Source organism: Benincasa hispida, chromosome 8 (assembly GCF_009727055.1).
Source record: "Benincasa hispida cultivar B227 chromosome 8, ASM972705v1, whole genome shotgun sequence".
In the NCBI taxonomy this organism is placed as follows: domain Eukaryota; kingdom Viridiplantae; phylum Streptophyta; class Magnoliopsida; order Cucurbitales; family Cucurbitaceae; genus Benincasa; species Benincasa hispida.
This window is the reverse complement of record NC_052356.1, coordinates 32,537,549-32,548,284: the sequence shown is the minus strand read 5'-3', so window position 1 is coordinate 32,548,284 and position 10,736 is coordinate 32,537,549.

The following is a 10,736-nucleotide window of genomic DNA, read 5'->3' as shown; positions in this document are numbered from 1 at the left end:
GATGTTCGGATGACGTCCTTGCATGCGTCTATCCAATCTTATATGTGGTCATCTAACCACAAATGTGTCCATCAAAATGCCGCAACCTTCCTATGTCCGAACACCATCAATCGGTGCATGCACCCATTCAATCATTTCTTGTGCATTTAATTGACACAACTTAGTCACATATGCTAGATGCTCGCAAAGCTCATCTTTGCCAGCATATCCTTTCCTTTCGCATGGCTTACCTTTGCCCTATGCGCTCAACTAGGATAATGACCAACACTCTTTCAACGCATACTATTAGCTTGTCCTATGCGCCCACATGCCTTTGGATATCCAACGCATAGCACATGTCCAATGCATAGCACATCACCAACGCATAGTGTTGCCGCATACCATCGCGTAGCACTGCCGCATCCATCGCATCCATCGTGTAGCATCACCGCATGCCATCGCGTAGCACTACCGCATCCATCGCATAGCATCGCCACATCCATCGCGTAGCACTGTCACATGCACCGCCGCATGCCTCCATCGCCGCATGCCTCTATCACTGCATCCATCGCATCCATCGTGTAACACTACTCCTTGATCAACCAGTGCGCGCAACTCCAACGCTCAGCGCCCTTGTCCGAGCAACTTCAGGTTGCCGCATGCGTTGTTCTAACCTCTTAAAACATTGGCTGCCGCATGCGTTTATCTTGGCCACACTTTGTCTTCTTCAACACCCCAAATAATGTCTAAATGAGCAAGACCAACGCATGGACAACACTTAGTAAATTTTCTAGCTTCTAACGCATGGGTTGTACTTAGCCAAATTTTCCAAGTGGAATATATTAAATTAAAAAAATAGAAAAAATGGAGGTCAAATTAATGGAAATTAAAAAAAAAATAGAATGAATGTCGAATCTTCATAATTCGACCTAGGTTGATCAATTTTTGAATATTCGACAACTTAAAAAAATTATATAATATTTTTATAAATAATTTGAAAACAACAATATTTTTATAAATACTTTTTAAAACAATAATATTACTCTAATTTTACCCAACCAACCGTGCGCTGCCACTGCCACTGCCCTCTTCCGTCTGCCAAATTTGCCCTAGTCTAGTCTGTTGTCTTCTGTACTTAGTGGAGTCATGTCAGCATGGAGTCAAGTCATGTGAAGTTGAAGATTTAGACTTGGTGGAGTTTTGTGTAGCTTTCAAAAATTCTAAATTCTTTTTTTTAGAAAAAAAAAAAAACAAAGAAAACACAAATATATGTATAAGCATTTAATTTACCATTCATCAACAAATATAGTATACAGAACTCAGAAGAATAAGTAAAAGCTACAGAACTCAGAAGAATAAGTAAAAGCTGCCAATTGTTTGTAAACTGGAGAGATAGAGTTGAGAAAAACGAAAAAATGAAGGAAAATCGAACACGTGTGGGCAGTTGGGAGAGTAAACCGACCCGCTCGCAACCCATTCGCGACCCCCAGCTGGTTGAAATCGAACTGTGTGAAACCACCGGTTTAACAGTCTGGTTCGTCGTGTTTTTTATCTTACTTTCTGCACTTTAGTTTTATGCATTTAGTTTATCTTGTCAAACCCTCCCTTTACTGCTTTTCGTAGAAAAAATTACTTTAGAGAGATTTTATCTTTAGACTTCATATGGTTTGAATGGATCTTTCTACTAAAACTAAAGGGATTGAATCCCATGGGAAGCATATGAATGCTTTTGCCTCAATTTAATTCAAGAACTGACACAAAAAAATGAAAAATACACTATATTAAGCATGCTAGAATTTCAACAAAGGTAGAAGAATATTTTCCTATCCAATATCTTCTCAATTATTGAAAAAACAAACTCTTCAACTTCGAACAAAATGAACAACAGACTTCCTTACTATTCTCCATGAGGATAGGACTTGTGGAAACCTTCTTTTTGGAAGGGAAAGGATTCTCTGTAATTTTTGTTTTTTTTTTTGAGAGAGATTGAGAGAGAGTTTTTGTGTGAGATCTGTACGTAAAGAAAAAATAAATAATTCCTTTCATTACAGACCATCTGCATTTTTATAGAAAATAAAGAGAGGTGAGAGGGAGAATAACTCCCACTCACGTTCACCATTCCACTGCAATTGTAGGGGAGTTTTATTTTTTATTTAATAAAAAATAAATTAATTTAATCATATGTAAATAATAAATAACAATTGATTAATATAATTATAATTATTACTAAATACCATATATTTAAATGAATATGCATTTGAATCATATTCAGATGTATATCTCTCTCATAATCTGTAGTTTTAATATGAATTCAATTCATATTTAATTTTAACTTATAGTTTTTATACGAATGCAATTCATATTTATTTAATATTTTAATCTTACTCAAATATATTACTCTCTCATATTATATAGTTAAATTTTGAATCTCATTCAAAATTAACTTTATATTATACAATTTACTTATTTTCCCTAATTTAATTTGGATAATTAAAATTCTTCCAAAATAATTTGATCATTGTTTTACCCTTAGTGAGATAGTAGGGGGACTTAATGGATCTACATAGCTCGATCGAGATTAATTAATTAACATCTTTATTTATATTAATCAACATTTGCTAATTGTGGGTCATTCCAATAAAGACCCACACATGCACTCTCCGCACTGTAGAATATTTTTGTGTCTATGGATATAATCATTACAAGTAATTTGTTCCTTCAGAAATTGCTCATAATTACAATTGGGTCAAATTGCGGTTATAGCACTGTAATTATCTCTTATATCTTAAGTCCAACTGATCCTCTAATGAACAACCTGTTTATGGTCCTACCATAAACAAAATTCCTCTCGAGCTAATGAGATGGAGGGTCCCAATGAGTAGGATACCCCTACACGCATGTCTCTACATGAATGATTTGGATCACATCGTTTCTAACGATTACAAAGTGGGTTGTATCCATAATGTCACTAGGATAAGTCACTCAATTTTATCCATATACCACAGACAATTTAGACTATTACTTGAATATGATCCACCTGTATATCAACCACATACTGTTCAAGTTAAATTAAATAACACTGGATCTTAGTTTATTGGATTGAGTTACATATTCTAAATGTCAAACAAAATAACTTCTTATTTCATTAAATAAATAATCTGTTTATTTATTATAAATCACGAGATTTAGGGCATAAACTCCAACAATCTATCTAGTAGTGGAAGTCCTTAATCAACATTATAAAATATATTTGATCGATTGAAGGCCTCAATATCCTTCAATCATTTAGTCTGTATGATGCAAATGTCCATGCACAAACTTTGTATAATGAGAGCTCGAGAGTGAGAGAATAACCTTGTGCATAGATCAACCAACCACATAGAGACCTTCTTTGTGTTTTTAACGTGATGTGGAATAACTTTCCACTTCTTTACACTCTCCCACTCCACTTCATCAATGGGAGTGATTTTAATTAAATAAGGATAATTTTTTTAAATGGTAAAACTGATTAAAATATTTTCCAGTATAGCAAAATTTCACAATCTATCAGTGATAGACCGTGATAGACATCTATCACTGGGCGATAGATCGTTATAGACATCTATCAGACAATGATAGATGATTATTCCAATCTATTGAGATCTATCACTGATAGATAGTGAATTTTTTATATATTTGTAAATAAGTTGGTATATTTTCCTTTATTTGAAAACAACCCTTAAAATAACTTATCATTATTTCATTAATATAATTAAATAAAATATCAATTAATTATTTAATAGTTAATTAATAATTTTAATTAACTATTTTATATTAAATTAAATGAATATTTGAATCATATTCAAATGTATAAATCTCTCATGACCTATAGTTTTCATATAAAGTTTATTCATATTAGTTTGTTACCTATAGTTTTAATACGAATCTCATTTATATCAATTTACTATTTAAATCACATTCAAATATATTTATTCTCCTGTATTGTATACTTTATATTTGAATTATATTCATAATTAACTAGGGTTGTTTTCAAATATAGAAAAATAAATAAAAAAATATTTACAAAATTTAGCAAAATTTTAGAACTATCAATGATAGACGTTGATAGACACTGATAGACTTATATCAGTATCTACCAGTAACATAGATAGACAATGATAGAATTCTATCAGTGTCTATCAATGATAGTTCTAAAATTTTGCTATATCTTGTAAATATTTTCAATAGTTTTACTATTTGAAATAATTAACCATATACTATAATGTATCTATATACATTATATTTTGTATTAATCACATCATATATAATTAATATGTGTTTCCTAAGCTAACTTAAACAAATCAAATTATTCTTTCAAAACTTTGGTCTTTGTTAATTCGTTGTGAGCTTGCAACGGGACCTAATGGACTTACAGATTATAAAATCAAATGATTTAAGTTTAATTAATTAAACTCTTTTAATTATTAATCATATTCATTAACTATGTGGTAAACCACTATAGACCCATAGTTGCATTCTTATGCACTTTAGGACATGTTTTGTCTATGGATATAAACATTACATATAAGTAGATCCTTCACGAGTTGTTCATAATTATAGTTGGGTCAAATGTTCATTTTACCCTTGTAATGTCCTTAAGTACTATTGATCATCTGATGAACAATTTGTTTATGGTCCTACCATAAACCAAGTCGCTCTTGGGCTAATGAGAGGGTGGTGCCCATGTTCAAGTCCCGAAGTCAGCACTTAATGAAACCACTCACCTACTTACACTATATGGGAATGAATAAATTTCGTCTTGTGAAATTACGTTCTTAGCTCCTTATTTGGTCAAGTCCCTAAAATGTTAGGCATATTGAGTTGACGCTCAAGCCACTCTCATCCCTGTGCAAATCAAAGGATGAGCCATCATGGATGGGAGTCCATAATTCACCCAAGATTAAGATCGAATTATATACGATCATCTTGTGAAATATCAATGTCTTCAATTAATGGAGTTATAGTGAAAGATTAATTATTTCGTGGTCCAGTCTTATAGAAACTCATTGTATAGGATACCTCCACTCGCATGTCTCCACATGAACGATTTCGATTACATTATTTGTAACATTTACAAAGTGGGCATTATCAATAGTATAACCAGGATAAGATACTCAAACATATCTATCTACTATAGATTCTTTAGGTTATTACTTGAACAAAATCCACTATATGTCAAGTACATACAGTTCAAGTTTCATGCAAATAACTTTGGATTTTGCTTTATTGGATATAGTTATGTAAATTGAAGACATAATATAAAACAATAATTAATTATTCGAAATTTATTTATTTATTTACAAACCACGAGTTTAGGGCATAAAATCCAATAATGGTAACAGGGTGGGGCATGGTTGGGGATGCTCTCCCAATCGCAGTCGTTGTGAGGATTTTTAACCCCTATCCACGTCTCATTCCCCATTTTAGGGAGTCTGGATTGCGGTAGGGGAATTCCCATTCGAAGACTTCAAGACAAAAAATCTACGATTTTTATTTTATTATTTTATTATTTAAAATTATTTAAAATTAGTATTTATATTGAAATTGTAAATATTTTAGATAAGAAGTTAGTATTATTAATCATCATTCTATATATATATATATATATGCTTAAATGAATAACTAAAAAAATATTTTAGTGTTTTTTATTATAAATTTAATAAAAAAACTTAAATTTATTATATTAAAAAATTAAAATTAGAAAAAAGAAAGTTAACTAAAATATATAAGCTACTATTTTAGTAATTTATATGTATAGTATCTACTTTATATTATAGGGGAAGTTGCATGAATATTTATTTTACAATAAATATTAGAGTTTATGTAGCAAGATAAAAGTATTTGCAAATATAGATTTTTTATATTAAAGATTAAGCCGAGAAAAAAGAAAAGACTAAAATGGACATGGGCCCATATAAAACCGTTTGGCCACCTCATTTCGACCCTTCATCTTCTCCTGGAAAACACGAAAAACACTTCCAACCCTTTCGAGCTCTGACAGTGCCGTCTCTTTCCGATTTAAACCTCTCGATTTCGACAGTGCCATCTTCTACTGCTCTGACAGTGCTGCCTTCTTCCCCATCGATTTCGCTCCAAACTTCAAAAGGTACATTGTTCTTCTTCGTTTCATCGTTTCATCGTTTCTTCTTTTTCCTTTGTTCATCTCTTCATCACTGATAGCAAGAATTCGAAAACGTATGGCTTCGTTCTTCTTCCATTGACAGTTTATATAAGAAGATAAATAGTTATTTAAAATTAGGGCTACATGCATTCTCCATTGATAGTTTTAGGTGTTTCATTTTATTATGCATTTTGGTCATAGTGTAGTCATCACGGTGTAGTCATCACGGTGTAGTCATCAAAATGTTGATTATGTGAAGATTATTTGTAATGTTGATTGTAATTTGCTAGTTTTTCAAGGAATATGTAGATAGTTTATTGTTGATTGTGTTTGATTGCTAATTATGTGAAAATTAGTACTGTGTTTCGTTGTGATTTGCTGATGTTTCAGTAATATTATGCTAATTTAGTTATTTATTGTTGTTTAACTGAAGTTATCACTGATGCTTTGACTGAAGTTATTTATTATTGAAGTTATCACTGATGCTTTAACTGAAGTTATCACTGAAGTAATTTATTGTTGTTTAACTGAAGTTTTTTCGTTAGGTAATATGTTGACAGTTCATTGATAGTTTTTTGATGGATTTGTCTATCAACAAACTATCACTGATGGATGCTATCATTGATGCTAATTTAATTCCCTGTACTGTGATTTGATGATTGTTTATTCATAGGAAAAGTATCTATCACTATTATTGCTATCAATGATATGAATGTAATGGTTCTACATGTTTGTTTTTAGGATAAATGGAGAAAGAAAATAGAAAAACATTGGAAGGATCAACATCTGGGAAAAAACACAAGAATATCATGGTCACAATCTAATGATATTTTATAAATTTATATAGATTTGTAGTTGCTTTTTCTTACATTTATGTTATTGTTATATATAGAGGAAAATGTATTAATTGTTTCAGAAATGGACAAATCTATTAAAAGTTAGCTCCTTCATAAGTTTAGATGTCCTATCTAACATAGAAAAATTAGATGAGCCATCACTCCAACTATTTAGAGAAGGTCGTTTTGGGCACTTCTTAGATATGAAAATGAAAAGGATATCTAACCAACTGATATCACACCTTATTAGAAGGCAATGTACAACTACCAAGCAAAATATATTGACCTTTAATTTAGAAGGACATATTTCAGAATTTGGCCTCAAGGATTTTTGTTTAGTAACAGGTTTAAATTGTGATGATTATCCTATAGATGGTATCTATAGTGAACAAGAATCAATGGACAACACAATTAGAAACTTTTTTTTCAAGAAAAATAAAAAAATTATAAGAAGAGAGCTCCAACCTACTTTTAATTTGTTAGGTTCTGATGCCAACATACCCATTGATATAAAGGTCAAACTTGCACACTTGTATTTTCTAGAAAGCTTCCTAATTCCTACACAAGTATATCACAAAGTAAGTTAGAAGCATTTAAAAATGTTGGATGACGAAGAAAGGTTTAGATCTTATCCATGGGGTAGGGTTTCCTTTGAACTAACTATAGAGTTTTTTAAGAAGGCTGTCATCAATAAGGCATCTTCCATTTTCCTCCAAGGATTTCCACTAGCTTTGGTATATTGGGCTTTTGAAATTATACCAAGATTATCCTACCCCACTATTGGATTTGCACGAAGAATAAAAAGCGATGGGCCTAGACTTACTCAGTGGGAGTCTCAAGAACCTAATAATTGGCAACACATCAACAACAATATTTTCAAAGCCACTGGTGTAAGTCTTTTATCACTTTTATTTCCTTTATTTATATATATTATTAGCATGCTATCAAATGATAGAAACTATAACTGATGTTTAAGCTTTTATGACATAGAAGATACCACTATCAGCGATATCTTCTATCAGTCATTTGGAACTATTGTGATATCTTCTATCATTGATAACATGTTATTGTAGATAGTAGCAATCAGTGATAGCTTAAAATCAGTGATTGTTTCTATAAATTAGTTGTATCACTAACATCTTTATTAAACTTTCAGTTTACTGTTGCTTCATTTGTTCCAACTGAACAAGAATTGCAATCCAACTATTATGCCTATTTTGCGGAGGTGGAAACTAGGGAGATGGATATTGAAAAAGAAAAAGAAGGAAAACAAATGTCAACCGGGAGAAGAATTGCATCATTACAAGAGGCAATTGAAGAATTAAAAAGAGAACAAGAAGATATTAAGAAGGACATCAATGAAAAGCACAAGGAAATTCTTGATATATTGGGCCACATAAAAGAAGTCAGTGATAAACTTCCACAAAAAGATGAAGGTGGTGAAAAGAAATCTCAAGAATCTCTTGAGAAGAATAAAGCGGCATCATCTAGTTTGGAGTTTTTAGATGCAAGTTTGGAAGTTCTAGAGGTAAAACTTGTGATTTTCTTTTTCTGTAAAGAAGTACAATAACAAAAATGATATATGCATGCAGGCTGAAGTTGACACTGCTAAGGACAAGGAGGCTCAAGATGATCAAGAGAATGACCAGCAAGGACAATTGCATGATGATCCTAAAGATGAAGAGGAAGATCAAGAAGAAAAAGATAAAAAAGATATGACGAAAAAGAATGTAAGTATTGATTGATTGATGATCTTAATTATAACATTAGCATGCTATCAGTGATATTTGAAATCAGTTTGTTGATAACAAACTATCAGTGATAACACGCTATCACTGATAGCATTATTGATAGTTTGTTATCAGTGATAGCATGCTATCACTGATATCTAAAATCATTGATAACCAACTATCAGTGATAACACGCTATCATTGATAGTTCGTTATCAGTGATAGTATAAATAATAGGAAGCTTTATTTACTTGACTGATACTGATAGCATATTGATGTCATGTTATATTTGATTCCATGATTTCAGGTGATTGAAAAGACTCTTGAAAAGAGTCCAAAAAAATATCGACCAAAGATTGTCATCGAAAATATAAAGGACAACAAGAAACCAAAAAGACAAGCAAAACCAACAAAGAAAATTTTGGGAACGCAAAGAAACAAAAAAAAGACAAAAAGAAGGTCTCTCCAAATGTGTCTACCAAGGTGTCTCCAAGCAAAGCTACAAGGCAGTCTCCAAGGTGGAATGACGACGCTCCAAGCTTTGATCTCAAAATATCACAACTTTGATTGACAATAGATAGACTTGTTTATTGACAATAGACTTCTGTTTGACAATAGTTGAAAATTATTTTGACAATATACAATGATTGTATTGATTTGGAAATTGCATTTTTATTTTACAAGATCAATGATAGTTATATTGAATCAATATGAATCCTTCATAAATGTGATTGATATAGTTGCAACTTTCAATTTATTTTAGAGGTTGTTTGGTTGGAGGGAAAAGAGGGCGATCGTATAGTATAATGTGACTGATTCATAAATGTGATTGATATAGTTGCAACTTTCGTATAGTATTTTGTTACTAGCGAGATCCTCTAGAGCGACACCAGCGATACCCTCTAGAGCGACACCAGCGATGGAAGATATTAGTTCCATTATTTTCATGTTATCAGTGATGGAAGATATCAGTGATAGACTCCAATCAGTGATAGAAGCTATCATTGATAGATCATATAATAAGTCAGAAACAAGAAACTTGGATTCTTTTCTTCTAACTTCATAAAAAACTTTGGAATCAAAGCATATGATTCACGTGCATTGCCTTTCAAAGACTTCATTATTTCTCTTTTGCCCTTCATGCTTTATAATAGCTAATAGTTACTGCACTAGAGTGACACTGATTTATAAATGTGATTGATATAGTTGCAACTTCATATAGTATTTTGTTTTACTAGCGAGATCCTCTAGAGCGGACACTGGCGAGATCCTCTAGAGCGACATTGGCGAGATCCTCTAGAGCGACACTAGCGATACCCTCTAGAGCGACACTAGTGATACCCTATAGAGTGACACCAGCGATACCCTCTAGAGCGACACCATCGATATCCCTTTAGAACGACACCACCGATACCTCTAGAGCGATATCAAGCACACCAGTGATACCCTCTAGAGCGACACCAGCGATACCCTCTAGAGTGGACACCAGTGATATCCTCTAGAGCGATACCAAGCTTTTCCTGTGAAATTCTTAGTGATACCCACCTCAATTCCTAATGAGATTTCCTCGAGAGCGATATCCTCCTTACAAAAATCCTCTAAACACAGCCACACAGCTTCTATCATTGATAATATGATATCAGTAATGCTATACGATCGTGTAGCATTTGGTTGGCGATTCTATCAGTGATAGAATCTATCATTGATGGATCTTCTTACAAAAATGCTTATCTACTGTTCAATGATAGAATCTATCATTTCATTGTATTAATTGCTAACCGAAGCTATTATAGATAGCTTGATATCATTTCTTTCAATTGTTGTGGCTAAAGGAAAACGAAAGCTTCATAAATAAAAGCATCATATTATGAAGCATCATATTGACTAAAGAATGGATATATCAACAACAAAGTCTATTCCACTAACAAAACATTAGTAACAAGGTCTCTAATATATTTATGACAAATATCAATAACAAATTGTCTCACTATCTAATGGTTAAATTGATGACAACAAATAAACAACTACAAT